Here is a 15,429-nt window from a genome sequence, read left to right as displayed (position 1 = left end):
AATTGGTGTTAGTGGTGGGTGGTAGGGTTGATCAGAAGACAGTTGAGGTGGAGTTATATTTAGGGTGACAAAATTAGGAATAGAGTGGGGTAAAACTAAGTGATCAAAGAGGTCAGAACGCAATGAAGTGTGAGGGCTTTTGGTGAAAGGCAATATGTTTTCATGAAAAATTACTTTGTCTTCAAGTTATATAATCTGTATCCTAAGAACACTCTTGGATCAGCTCTGGGGCTAAATTTTGGTCCTAAATCTGACCTTGTGGCAACATATATAAGGCATCCAAAGGTCCCGAGAGCTTGATAATTTGGTGATTTTTTGAACAAAACTTCAAATGGAGACTTCATGTTGTGTAATGAAGTTGGTGTTCTATTTATGAAGAAAGTAGTAGTGGTGACACATTCATCCCAAAAAGCCATTGGAACTTGGAATTGAAAGTATAGTGCTCGAGCCACATTTGATAAGTGTTAATGCTTTCTCTCCACCACTACATTCTGCTGAGGCTTATAAGGGCATGAAAATAATCCAACACTCATCTTGCAAAAAATTAGTGGTAGCTAGCTCCTTAGCATTATCAAACCTGAAGCACTTAATCTTACTTTGAAACTAGTTTCTATTAGTGTATAAAACTATTTCATGTAAACTGTAGCTTTAGAAGTTAACAAGTAAATCCAAAAAAATCTAATAACATCATTAGAAAATATCTCTTTTCATTACATATTGAGATACGATATGTCCCCCATACATCACAATGCACAAAATCAAAAGCATGTAAAGAGAGATTGTTGTTGGATTCAAACAGAAGTTATTTAAATTTGGCAAGAGGACAAATAAGACAGGTTGAAGATTCACTTTTGTGCAAATTATTTTTATTTGAAAACTTTAAAACTAAAATGAGAGATTTTAGAACTTTATTGGAAGCATGTCCTAAGCGAGCATGCCATAGTTCTGAGCTATCAACAGTCATCAGCCTTTAATTTATTCTCAATTTATTGGAGGGAATTGAATCTTGTAGGATGTATAAGCCATAATCCAGCTCACCCTTTTCAATAATCTTCAGTGACATGTTTCCCTAAATGGTGAAATCACAAGATCCAATGGTAATAGTAAGATATGTGTTTGATAAGAAAGAAGAAACTAACAAGCAGTTCACATAAAATTTAGGAACATGTAAGACGTTTTTATTGAGGGTTATATTAGGGCTGATCAAAATAGTGCCAATTTAATGTATTTGGCTTGAAAAAATTTGCTCATTAGACAAAGAAACTGAATATTGTTGAGTTGTGTGAATGGAGTGAAAAAGGAATAAATTGCAAACAATGGGGATTGTTTCTCCACGATCTAGAATCCAATTGTATTTTGATAATTTTGATCTCTAAATTGAGATGTTGAGGACAATACCTTTTGGTGTGGCTACTTCAGTTGCTGTAGTTGAGGGTATTTCTTGAATTTGTCGGATTGTTTATTAAATTCATCAACTGCTGAATCTGTGTTGCGCTCAGTGTCAAAGTGGAGTTATCTTCTTGATAATGTATAGTGTTCTCCATTGTGATGTTATGTGTAGCTTGATTCATTCCTCTTCCTCTAGCACGATTTGGAGGAAAACCATGCAATTTATAGCATTTTTTCATATGACCAAGCATTCCACAGTGTGAATACATTGGTTTATCCTTCTTCACGTTCTTTCTTTCTCTACCATAGAGAGTGTATGTGTTTAAATTTTTAGTTAAGAAAGCAACCTGAGTTGAGGATGAGGCATTACCAATTGATCTCTGTTTTTCTTCTTGAACCACCAAGGACAAAACTTTGTTGATAGCAGGGAGAGGCTCCATAAGCAGAATTTGACCTCTAATTTGAGCAAAAGAGTCATCTAAACCCATGAAAAAGCAGTGTCACATACTCAGCTTGCAAGAAATTTTAAAGAGGTCTAGCATCTCCACAATTACAATGTTTCGAACGGTAGGAGTTTAATTCTTCCTAAAGAACTTTGATATTGGTGAAGTATTGAGACACTATCATCGCACCTTGGTGCAAATTCATCAGTTCTCTTTTAATCTCAAAGATTCTTGGTCCATTACTGTGTTGGAACCTTTCTTTGAGATCATTCCACAATTCCTCAGCTGATTCAGCATACACCAGTGAAGTTGCGATTTCTTTTGACACTCAATTTAAAATTCAGGTACTTATTACTACATCATTGATGCATTGCTAATTCTCAAATTTCTCTGGATTACCCTCTAGCATAGGATCTAGATGAGAGACAATTTCAAAAACAAAACCGCGCTTTCTCTTTGTGTTGAGAGCCTTCTTCATGGCTCGGTTCCAGGAATGATAATTTTCCTCCGTGAGCTGTTGTGTGACTAAAACCAAACTTGGTTAATTAGCTAGAGAGAGGAAGAAAGGATCTGCCATGGTTGTAGCTTATTGAAGTTCGAAGAAAGAAAATTCTAAAAACTGAAGTAAGAAGAACGATCGTTCACCCTCGATGTGGTAATCGGAGCCTTCAATTCATCAATTGTGTTGTGAAATTGTGAATTGAAGCAACTCTCATCAACTCTCTATCATGTGAGTTCGAGGTGTGAAGAATGAGCAGGAAAAAATAAAAAAAATAGACGAAGGAAGATGTAGAAAAATGGAAAAGAAATGTGGCGCAAAAGTGAGAAAAAGAGCGAGAGTTTTTAAAAAATTGCATCTAATACCATATTAGATTTGTGATATAGCTCCCTTGGGTTATGTCTTACAAAGGCTGAGACAGACACAAAAACATAAATATTGAGACAGGCACACATACACAAAGACGGCACACATACACAAAGACACAGTCAAAAAGTATTGTGTTTGGCAATTAATTATAATGGACAGAATACACATTATTTTAAAAAATTTATTTTACTCTTGATATATGAAAAAAAAAATTCATTAACTGCATCTCTATCTCTTCATCTTCTTCCTTCAACCTGATTTATATTTCTAGCCAAACTAATTTATAATTCCATTTTTATAATTCAGAGCAAATTCAAACAATAAAACAAAATTTTACATAAATATATATTATTAAGGTTTGTGTCAAAAAGATTAAAGAAAGCAGAGAAAAAAAAGAAGAAAAATAAAATTATGAATTACAAAGATAAATGTAAAAATAAAATTATAAATTATAAAAATAAATGTACTCTATTTCAGTAATTTATACTCAATCGATATATATATCCAGAATGAAGATGAATAATAACAAAGATGAAAAAAAGAGAAGAGAGTCTTTATTCGTGAAGGAGAAAAGTGTGTGGAGAAGAAAAGAGAAAAATGAGGCAAAAGTAAAATAGTATAAAAATATAATTTCATTTGTTTGTGTCTTACCTTTTTGAAGAGACACAAATTACATATATTTTATGGGTATTCATGTGTAACGGTGTCTTTTTTAATTTTGTGTCTTAATAATTAAACAATAAACATATATACCTGTGTTTATATCTTTGTGTCTTGTCTTCAAAAACAAACGTTACCTAATAAGAGAAAATGATTCTCATTGTATTGAAATAAATGAAGAGTAGCTTAGTTATACACAAAGAAACTTGTTTGTACAGTAAAATAACAATTAACTACCTTAACAACTTCTGCAACTAGCCATTTCTATAACTAACTTTGAGTAACTAATTGATTCACGGTTAAATTACAAGTGAACTCTACTAGTAACATTTATAAATAAAAGAAATACATTAAATTTAAATTTAAATAATAAAATTATATATTTTTTAAGTTGACCAAAACTATATGAGTAACCACATCAACAAAAATATATACATATTTGGATTTTTTATTTGAATTTAATTTTAGTACACTATCAGTATAAAATTATTTTACACATGTATTTAATTACGTATCGTCATGTGAGCAAAGATAATTATTTTTTACATTTACCACATGAATGGCCATCCAAAAAAATTGATATGATTAAATGATTGTATATAATATTTTATATTGTCAATATATCAAAATTAAACTTTTTAATTTTGAAACCTACACTAAAAATATTGTAACATAATAAAATATAGAGTTATAAATTACCATTTCTATCTATGATAGTTTAGAACGGTGACAAATTTATCCACAAATAAACAAAAATACCATTTCTACCTATGAAAGATAAACTTTTACTAACAAAACTATCCAAACCCTAAAAAATGATTTGAAATTTTCAAAATACCTTCTAATATAACCTAACTTCTTTTTACTCCATACCACCCCTCCTCTAATCCCAAACCTTACCACCACCCAAATCTCTCTTTTACTCCACACCACCTCTCGTCCACTTTGCCACCTCCACCACCTCCTCCCCCAACGCCCCCTCTCTACGAGCACTCTATTCGTCGCGTCGCTGCTAAAGCCTCCAAGAACCTCGACCGTGATGTCTCCCTTGTCCGCAAGTGTAAACACCGCTCCATCCTCCGCCACATCGTCACCATCGTCTCCAGCACAGACTTCCGCAAGGTCCTCGACTACCTCGAAGCCTTTATCGGTGACATGTGCTAGCTCCTCTCCATCCTTGACGCTGACGGTTCCGCCGCGGATGTAGGTAGCAGTGGCGGCATTGTCCTCTCGCTCCCTCTGATTGCCAGCAACGACCCATTCTGTCTTGGGTATATGGTCTTTCATTGCTAATGTTCAAATAGATCAATTGAATGATAGGGTAGAAGCCGCTAACGAATTTGCTTTGCTTGCGAATGATAACGATAGGAACAAAAAGACCATTGTTGAGGAAGGTGGAGTTCCAACTTTGTTGAAGCTCTTGAAAGAGAGTGGTAGTGGTAGAGTTTGAGATTGGGAGAATGGTGGTGTGGAGTAAAAAGAGAAGTTAGAGTTAGGTTATATTAGAGGATATTTTTGAAATTTTAAATAATTTTTTAGGAATTGGATAGTTTTGTTAGCAAAAGTTCATCATTCATGGGTAAAAATGATAATTTTGTTTATTCATGGGTAGATCTATCAACGTTCTAAACTTTTATGGATAGAATAGTAGTTTACTCTAAAATATATTTTTCTTCTTTTGGAGCATATTTAAACTTACTTTTTAACTTAAATTTTCATAAATAACTACCATCTAATATAATTTTTCAAAATCTCAAAGATTTAACCGATTTACAAGATAAGCAAATTATTCAACTAAATTATTTACATTTAAAATAAAATGAAAACTCATATACATAAAATTAATTTTTATAAAATTAATAATTAAAAAATTATTAAATAATTTGATATATTTAATTAAAATATTATTTAACCCTTTTTAATCATTAATTTCATATAACGGCAACTGATATCAACCAAAGCATCTCTTCGGCTGTCCACTTTGCTTCAAGTCAGAAAGTCAGCCTGAGTTAAACCCTTTTCGTGATCTATGATATTGGAAGAAAAGGTATAAAGCAAAGTATTGATAACTCTTTACAGGATTGAGTTCAAGAAGTCTGGATTTACATCTCTCGAGCCTACTGCCTTATCTGAAGTCTTGGATTGAATCAATCATTTTGTGACACCGAGCGTGGCTGAACCATCTACGATGGGGGAGAGCGAATGCGCTCGGCTCCCCTAACCAAAAAAATGACCTTTTCTGTTTCGTTAAAGGAGACTTGGAAAATGTAGTTTTTTGTTTAAAATAATACAAAGAAAAGTGTCACATTAAATTTTAAAAGGTTAAATTTAACAGTATTTGTATAGTTTTCTAGAGTGTTTGAAAATATTAAAGATGGTTTCGAAACGTTCTAAAATGCTCTAGAAGGTCCCTGAATACCCTAGAAGATTTTAGAAGACTCTGGATGGTCATAAAGTATCCTAGAAGAATGTGGATGTATATAGAAGTATGAAGAGTAGTATGAAATAATCTAGAAGTATTTAACGAAATATGGTAGGATAGATATTTGTAGTGAAGGTTCTAGATGTTCAATTTGCACCGTTTATTAGATTTGATCCTAGCCATCCATTGAGGAGGTGGATGACTATAAATAAGGGGTGAGAGTTAGAGTTTGGGTGAGTGAATCATTTGTAATAAATACTTGAGTAATAAACACTTGAGTAATAAAGTGTTCTTTCCACCAAAACTTCTTTTCTCTTGTGTCCTCTTGTGTTCATAGCTTTCTTACTAAGTATTGAGGGTTAAACTGAATTGGTCTTATTGAGTAAGTTTGAGTGCTAGCACGGTAGCATTGGAATGTGCCCAATGCCATGACAATTTGGCATCAGAGCAAGGTTCGATAGGGAGTACAAGGGGTTTGTGGGTATGACTTCTAGTGTAACCATGGAGCATATTGAGTCTCAAAGGGAAAGAGATGCTATTCCTTCTCAATGGGGAGGCAAGAAGGCCCGTTCTTCAAGTGAGCCTAGAGGTAAGGATTCTAACTTCTTAGAAAAGAGATTTCTTTGTTGGAGAATGTGCTATCCACTATGGATGAGCGCTTCCAAAGGATAGAACATGATAAGGAAAACCTCGAGACTCACGTGTTAGGAAAACTAGATGCTTTCAAAGAAAGCATGCTCCAAATCGAAGAGAAACTTGAGAATTCCTTGAAGCTATTTGAGGAAGTTCGAGTTTGGTTCGAGGAGAAAAAATCTCGACCAACCATTATAAGAGGGATGAAAAAGATTGATCTCCCAAAGTCAAAGGAGTTCAAGGGCGTGAAGGACGCTCGAGAGGTGGATAACTTTTTATAGCAAATGAAGAGGTACTTTAAAGGTCAAGGGTGGTCGAAGAAGCAATAGAGGTGTGGACTGCAGCTCTCTACCTTTCTGATAATGTTACTTTGTGGTGAAGGAGAAAATGTGTAGATATGGAGAAGGGTACTTGCAACATAGCCACATGGAAAGATTGTAAAAGGGAGATAAAAAGTTAATTCTTCCATGAGAATGTGGTTTATGAAGCAAGGAAGAAGTTGAGGGAGTTGAAGCACAAGAGTACGATCAGCGACTATGTAAAGGAGTTCACTACTCTTACCCTTTAAATCCTTAACTTAGTATTAGAGGATGCATTGTTCTTCTTTATTGATGGACTCCAACCTTAGGCAAAGCAAAAACTACAAAGAAGGAATGTTAAGGATGTCAACAAGGCCATCGTAGTGGCTGAATCACTCACTGAGTATCATCAGGAAGACTCTAAACCCAAGTCTTCCTCCAAGCCTAGTTCTACTAAAGGTGGGGGAGATAAGGAAAAGAGTTTCTCAACCAAGAAGGAAGAAAAATACTTTTCAAAGAAAGAGTACAAGGAAAAGAAGAAGATTTTCGTGCCCAAAGGAGAATATTTCATATGCAAGGGACCATGCCAAATGAAGGACTGTCTTATGTTAGAAACTCTGGCATCTATCACCGAGAAACGAGAGGCTCAATCGCAAGCAACTAAATGTGTTAGATATGTCCAACTCGTAAATGCTGTGAAGGACAAAAAGGCAAGTACTGCAGAAAAGAAAGGCTTGATGTATGTCAAAGCCTTTATCAATGAAAAATCTGTCATGGCTATGATCGACACTGGTGCTACACACAACTTCATCATGTTTGATGAAGCAAAGAGGCATGGGTTGAAGATCAATGAAAAGAATGGATGGTTCAAACCTATGAATACCGAAGGTGAACCCCTTAAGGGAATAGCAAAATGGGTTGAGATGACTCTTGATTCTTGGAAAGGGCTTAAGGATTTCTCAGTAGCACCCATGGACGATTGCAAAATAGTCATCGGGCTCGATTTGCAAAGGAAGGCAAATATAATACCTATGCCACACTACGGCATAATATGCGTTATGGAGAAAGGGTCTCTATGCATGGTCTCTACAGTCTCTAAAGCTGGAGGACCACTGATACTTTCCACCATGCAACTCAAGAAAGGATCAAGAAGGGAGAGATTATATATTTGACTCTATTACAAGAGGAGTTAACATCTAAAAGAGAAGACATTCCTCTCGAAACTAAGGAAGTCTTCGAAGAAAATAAGGATATGATGCCTCCCGAGTTACCAAAGCAACTACCATCTAAGAGAAAGGTGGATCACAAGATTAAATTGGAATTAGGAGCGAAGCTGCCTGTCTCATCACCTTATAGGATGGCACCGCTAGAACTTGAGGAGTTGAAAAAGTAACTCAAGGATTTGCTAGATGTTGGATTCATCCGTCTATTGAAGACTGAATTGGCAGCCATTTCCATGATTGAAGGAGACATTATACGCATCATCAAGAAAGGGTTACATCATCCATTAGCCCAGAAGTTGGTGGAGTTGGCTAGATAAGGTAAGACCAAATATTTTGGCTAGAGAAGGTAAGACCAAATATTTTGACTAGAAAATGATCTTCTTTACACCAAAGGGAGAAGTCTGTATGTCCCTAAGTGAAAAAATCTAAGAAGAAAGTTTGTGAGAAAATGTCATGACACTAAGTGGGCTGATCACCAAGGTCAGCAAAGGACCTTGGCACTCATTGAATCTTCCTATTATTGGTCTCAGATGAAGGATGACATGGAAAATTATGTGAAGACTTGTCTTGTATGCCAACAAGATAAGATTGAAAATAAGACATTAAGTAGGTTGTTGGAACCTCTACCTCCATCAAAGCGACTGTGGAAAAGTGTGTCTTTGGATTTTATCTCTTTCTTATCGAAGTTTGAGGAATTTGGATCTATCCTCATAGTAGTGGATCGATTCTTGAAATATGCTACCTTTATACCTGCCCCTACTGATTGCACTGCAGAGGAAGCAGCACGACTATTCTTCAAGAATGTGGTGAAGTACTGGGAATTGCCTAAGAGCATCATTAGTGATTGAGATCCACGCTTTATAGGACGACTATGGGCAAAGTTGTTCAAACTTCTTGGATCAGAACTTCACTTCTCGACAAGCTTCCATCCTCAAACTGATGGGTAGACAGAGAGAGTGAATGCCTTACTCGAGTGTTACTTGAGAGGCATTTCGTAAGTGCTCATCATAAGGATTAGACAAAATTTTGGGACATTGCTCAATTATCATACGATCTGCAAAGGAGCGAGTCCATAGGGAAAAATTCTTCAAGATTGTGACTAGACAACAGCCGCTTACACCACACTATCTTTCTTTCTCTTACTCAAGAAAGAGCCCTAGAGCTTATCATATGATTAAGTCATGGGAAGAACAAGCAAATGTCACTCATTCTTACCTCGACAAAGCTGCAAAGAGGATGAAGAAATGAGTAGATAAGAAGAGGAGGCATGCAAGCTATCAAGTGGGAGACAAGGTAATGATTAAACTTCTTCCACAACAATTCAAAGCCTTTCACAATGTTCATAAGGGCTTAATCCGTAAATACGAAGGGTTATTTGAGATCATTGGGTGTGTTGGGGAGGTTGCTTACAAAGTACAACTCTCTTCTTCTATGAAGATCCATCTCGTCTTTCATGTGAATATGCTTAAACCATATCATGGAGACCGAGAGAAACCAAGTAGAGGTGACTCCAATCGTGTTCCGCCCGTAGTAATTAGATCATTTGATAAGAAAATCGAAGAAATCTTAGCTAATCACATTGTGAGACAGAGAGGAGTACTACCAAGTATCCAATACTTGATAAATTGAAAAGAACTCCCAATAACTGAAGCTATCTGAAAAACTCGTGAAGATCTGTGACAATTCCAAGAACACCTAGAGCGCTATCATATACAGAACGCAACAAGGACGTCTGCGCAATAGGTGGAAAAAATATCACAGTAAATTTTAGAAGGTTAAATTTAATGATGTTTGTATAGTTTTCTGGAGAGTTTGAGAATTCTCTAGATAGTTCCAAAACGTTCTAGAATGCCCTATAAGATTCCAAAATACCACTATAAGATTCAAGTTAATTTGTGACGGTATTTTTCTAGTTTGTGGGGGTTTGAAACCCCACCAAAAGGTTAGTGGGAGTTTCCCAAACCTCCAAAATTTGAGGTGCCACGAGCTTATCTGTGGCGATTTTGCAGAACCTCCAGGACATAATTTGGTGGTGGTTCTTTGTCTGCTTTGTGGGGGGTTTTGAGTTGAATATTTTAGCGGTGTTTTGAAATTTTTGTGGCAGTTTAAAACCCCCACAAAAACTAAATTTTCAAAAAAATTGCATCAAACTGCACGGTTGCAAACAATTTAAAATTGAAACTAAACCTATTTGAAAGCTATAAACTACTATTATTGATTGAAAAAATTACATCAATCAAACTAAAAATTATTTAACTTTAAAGAAATTAGTAATTAGTATAGAATTAACAGAAATTTAAACAAATTACATAAATCAAATTGGTATGAAATAAATAATTCAGATCAATCAAATTTACATATTTTATATGATCTGACAATATATAAAATGATATCAGATAGTAACCCACCACAACAACAAGAAATGCGGCCTTAATATTGCTACAGGCTTCACAGCAAGCTCTATTTGTCAGGAAAGGAAACCATCTGCTCATGTAAGAAATAAATAATACCAATGAGTAGAAAATAAGCATTAACTTCAAGTAAGACCTATACAAAATACAAATATGATAAAAAAAAAAAAGCATGCTTCTGTAAAAGATAGAATCGTCATTCTTCTGAGAGACCCTTTACATGAGTTGTTCTACGCCATCCTAAGGATCTCTTCTCCTATAATAACTCTTCAGCATAAAAAAGTAAAACAAATTATTATGACTTGTTTCAAACAAATTGATTTCATAAGAAAATCTGCTAGATGGCTTTAATTGCTAGAATTACATGCGATGACTAGTATTTTTTTTAGAAAACTTACTTTCTTTCATCAATATAAAGATAACAGAAAGAAGCACATTCTAATTCTTTAACCTTATATGTACAGTATTGTTGGCAAGATCTAGCATCCAGAACCCAAGAATAAATACAAGAACACCTCTTGTTCGGGTGCCTTTAAATGTGCTAGAATTTAAAAAATATAAAATTTATTAGTATTTAAGTAGGTTCATAGATAGTAAAATATTAAAAGCAGAAGTGTGGTAAAACTAAAGAGTAAACAAGAATGAACAAATGGCAAGCAAAACCTGTAATGCTCACTTGTATCCCCGAATAAATATCCAATGTCTACAGAAAATCCATATTTTTTTTACCCCTAATAATAGGAATTTGTAGCAAGTACTAAAAAAGCAGAACCAACCATTTTCTTAAACCACCTTCTTCTGAAGGTACACGGTAGAGCTAACAACATATTAGGAATAATTTAGATAGTATTTGCTACATTGTGTTGATCAAAACCTAATAATGAAAATTATTCTTTACAATGATTGCTAGTAAGGAAGATACCACTTCAAAGAAAATTGAACAATACAGGTTATGACATCAATCATAGCAAAAGGTAGACTTAAAAAAAAACTAGAACATGAGAGTAAAAATATGTTTACAGGGTGAAAATAATTAAACAAATCATCATTCTCTTCTTTCAGCTTCTGCTATACTAAATACAGGGTGAAAAAATCAAACAAATTACATCAATAATTTAGGTAACAGATAACCATTCTGTTCAAATAAAAATTGAATAACTCATACAATCAACTATTTATATAACTAAAAGGATGAAAACTATAAATTGCATGATAGAGAAATTCAAGATGGATACCTAGAGATGTAAATCCAGGATCTATCCTTGCTCTGGTAAAAAATATTTTCACAACTTTATCTTTTTTCATATATAATTGTAGGCACCTTTCTATCAAATTCTACATCTATAAACAAATTTTGTTTTAAAATTTTATATATATATATATATATATATATATATATATATATATATATATTAAATTAGCTTCCTGACAAGCTAGTAGGATTTGCTTATAAGCTCAATGTCTTGGCATGAAACTTTCTTTCCATCAGTAACAAAAATCATAAAAACCTGGAAAAGAACGTAAAAAAAGATCTCTAAATATCATAATCAATTAACTATAACACTCCAAATTATTAAACTCAAATGGACAGGCAATCGAAGGTAACCAAACAAATATCAGGAAACCCATAACTGAATAACAGAGCTTAATGCAGCCAATAATATATACAAAGACCAAGTAGTAAAAAAAAAGAAAAAAAAAAGCAACATACAAATCAAGCATCCTAATGAAGATGCCAATTCCATGAACTCCCAAGATTACCAAGTCCCAAAATTCTGCTCCCATCAGTAACAACAATCATAAAAACCTGAAAAAGAACGCAAAAAGAGAGATATAAATATCATAATCAAATAACTATAAAACTTCAAACTATTAAATTCAAGTAGACAGACAATCCAAGGAACCCAAACAGAGATTGGGAAACCTAGAACTGAATAACAGAGCTTAATACAACCAATAAACTATACAAACAATGACCAAGTAGTCAAAATAAATAAAAAAATCAACATACAGATCAAGCATCCTAATGAACATGCCAATTTCATGAACTCCAAGATCTCTAAGTCCCGAAATCATGCTCCCATTGGTAACAACAATCATAAAAAATCTGAAGAAGAACATAAAAAGAGAGGTGTAAATATCATAAACAAATAAGTATATGTTAGTTATCCCGGGACATTGGTAAACATGTAAGAAAACTGAAATATTCCAATGAAAGATGAAAATCGAGCACAATGAATTTAGAATAAATGATAAATAAGGGACAATGATTTTATCATACAATTTTAGGAAATCCAAAAATACAGATGCACCAACATTAATCGGTTACCATTAATCTATTTCAATTCCTAATTATCACAGCACAAACCCCAAACCAAATAATTTAACCAAAAATTCTTAGATTTCTATCAAAGATGCTAACAATAGTTTTCAATGGGGAGCACCTCTGTATAATAAATCTTCTAAAATAAACAACAATCAAAAAAATTTCGGAGTTTTTAAATCAAGTGGATTCACAATCAAAGGAACCCAAACAAAGATCAACAAACTTAGAACTCAAAACAGATCTTAATGGAACAAAAAATCTAACCAAACAAAGATCAAGAATAAAAAATAATCAAAGAAACAACCTAGCACAAAGCAAAATTAGGAGGAAAGTATCGGCGCATACCAATGGAGACGGTGTTAAGAGGTAGCAAAAAAGCACAAAAGACATGCAGCAAAGAAGAAGCAAGAGAAAAAGAAAGAGAAGATGGTGCCATTGGACAGGGAACAGGCTGACAGACCCCGATTATCCACAGATGCAACCTACCAACGAAAGCCACATTAGACTCAAGCTTTAGATCTGAGAGAAAAAAGGAATTGAATCTAATTACACAAGGAAAAAAAAAGCAGCGAAAAATTCACCTGGACAAGCTATGGCAAAAACAACTCTGGACCAGCACCTATTCCAACGTCCACGAGGCTAAGCTTCTCATGTGACGGCGCGCCGCTGCAACACGTGCGGTAGCAATCCCTAAGAGGAGGGAGGATCACGAGCGAGTCCTCAACGTACCTCTCCATGACTTTGTCGGCGTCTTTGACTGCGGTGAGATTCATGCGCTGCAATTGAAAATACGGAAATTAAGTGTTAATGAAGTTGAAGGGTTGAAAGAATTGGAAAGTATGCATTGATGAAGTTATTGCATGTATACGAAGGAGACAACACATTGATGTAGAAGGTTGATGGCGACAACGACGAGCTCATGAATGGCAGCAACGATGATGAACAACAGCAGCGACGAAAGCTCCCTCTGATCTCAAACGCTACGGTGAGCTTGATGGTGACAATGGCGAAGAGATGCGGCAAGTAGATCTAGGGTTTCATTAGATCTCACTCTTCTTCCTCTTCTAATTTTTTGGACAAATTTTGTTTGGAGTGAAATTTGTTTGGATTTGATCAAAGTAGATTAGGGACTCATTATTTGTTTGGGCAAATGGGCTTAAAAATTTAAACTAGTCTTAATCAATGGGAGTTTCATATTTTGCCATAAATAAAATATGGTACGGAGGTTTTCTAAAATTTTTACAAAAAAATTTCTATAAACAAGCAAAAATCTTGTAGTATGGAATAATCTAGAAATATTTAGAGAAATGTGGTAGGATAGATATTTGTAGTAAATGTTCTAGATGTTCAATCTGGACCGTAGATTAGATTTGATCCTAACTATCCATTGAGAAAGTGAATGACTATAAATAAGAGGTGAGAGTTAGAGTTTAGGTGAGTGAGTCATTTGTAACAAACACTTGAGTAATAAAATATTTTTTTCACCAAAACTTCTTTTCTCTTGTATTCTCTTATGTTATTAACTTTTTTGCTAAATATTGAGTATTAAACTGATTTGGTCTTAGTTTAAGAAGTTGAGTAAGTTCAAGTGTCAGTACAATAACATTGGAGTGTGTCTAAAACCGTGACAAAAGACATAATAGGAGAGCTGAAGAAAAGAAAAAAAAACAGAGGAAAAAAGGGGTGAAGAGACAGCGGTCCAAAAAGGGAGTCATGTGAGTTCTCGTCCAAAAATAGAGTCGAAAGAAAATTCGTGGGCCGGGGATTACTTTTCAAGTTTACCTTTTCTACATGCATTTCTATAAAGGCATCATCACATGTGGAAAAATAAATTCATGCTTTACCACCATGCCATTATTATGTGATTTGAAAATATAAGAAAATCTTTTGTGACATAATAAAAAATCAATTTAAAATAAAATATGTCAAAGTTGTTTTATTTTATAACTTTTCATTACTGTTTGCTTTAATTTATATCTCTTAATTATCGTTAATTTTTCATTATCGCTTAATTATTATTTGAATAATTAGATAATATTATATATAATACATATAATTATTAAATATTAAATTAAATAAAATAATTTTAAATTATTATTTTCTTACATTACTGAATTAAGTATTTTGATCTGCTTTAAGTGTAGTCTCTTAAGAGTTTATACATGACTTTAATTTGGTGATTTCATGACAAATTTTATTAAAAATTGGATACCATTTGAAATAAGAGAAAGTTAAAAGGGTCAGCACTTTTATTAAAATTTAGCCTGTACTTAATAAACAAAAAAAAAAATAAATAATTTTTTATTATTAAATGAAATCTCACATCATTAAAAATATTGTTAATAACTAATTGATGACTATAAATCACAAAATTTGCTGGCCTTATATAGCACTCCTCCTGAAATAATTCTCGAGAAATTAATGTTATGTTAAGCAATTAGAAGTTAATAAATTTTCTAAGCTATAATAGGAGCAAAAGCTAGCTCAAACACATGTTCAGCTAAGAAAAACATGTTTATCAGGCATTATTACAGTATTGGAACGATTGAGTGCATCACAATAACCATGCAAAAACATACGTTTACTATTTATATATATCACTAGCATAACTACTATATCTAATCTGGTGCTATATATACATATATGGTGATTTATCTTCAAGATTATTATTGTTGTTGAGGAATGGAGAGAACAGTAACTCGGTGGATAGGGATATTCACAAGCTCACGAGCAACGTCTTTGAAATCAAGAAGGC

At 33.9% G+C, this 15,429-nt stretch overlaps 1 long non-coding RNA gene across 1 annotated transcript; it reads right to left on the bottom strand.

The window, feature by feature from the left end:
• Positions 1-10,169: 10,169 nt before the first annotated feature.
• On the bottom strand, positions 10,170-13,965 carry LOC112749726 (uncharacterized). Its single transcript, XR_003175165.3, has 6 exons — positions 13,557-13,965; positions 13,256-13,450; positions 13,020-13,156; positions 12,360-12,455; positions 12,060-12,155; positions 10,170-10,421 (listed from the first exon to the last, which is right to left on the bottom strand). It is a non-coding gene; the product is annotated as an uncharacterized lncRNA (long non-coding RNA).
• Between the last annotated feature and the right edge of the window lie 1,464 nt (positions 13,966-15,429).

This window comes from Arachis hypogaea, chromosome 15, assembly GCF_003086295.3.
Source record: "Arachis hypogaea cultivar Tifrunner chromosome 15, arahy.Tifrunner.gnm2.J5K5, whole genome shotgun sequence".
NCBI lineage: Eukaryota > Viridiplantae > Streptophyta > Magnoliopsida > Fabales > Fabaceae > Arachis > Arachis hypogaea.
Note: the sequence above shows the minus strand (reverse complement) of the source record. Positions and strands in the feature narration are given on the sequence as shown.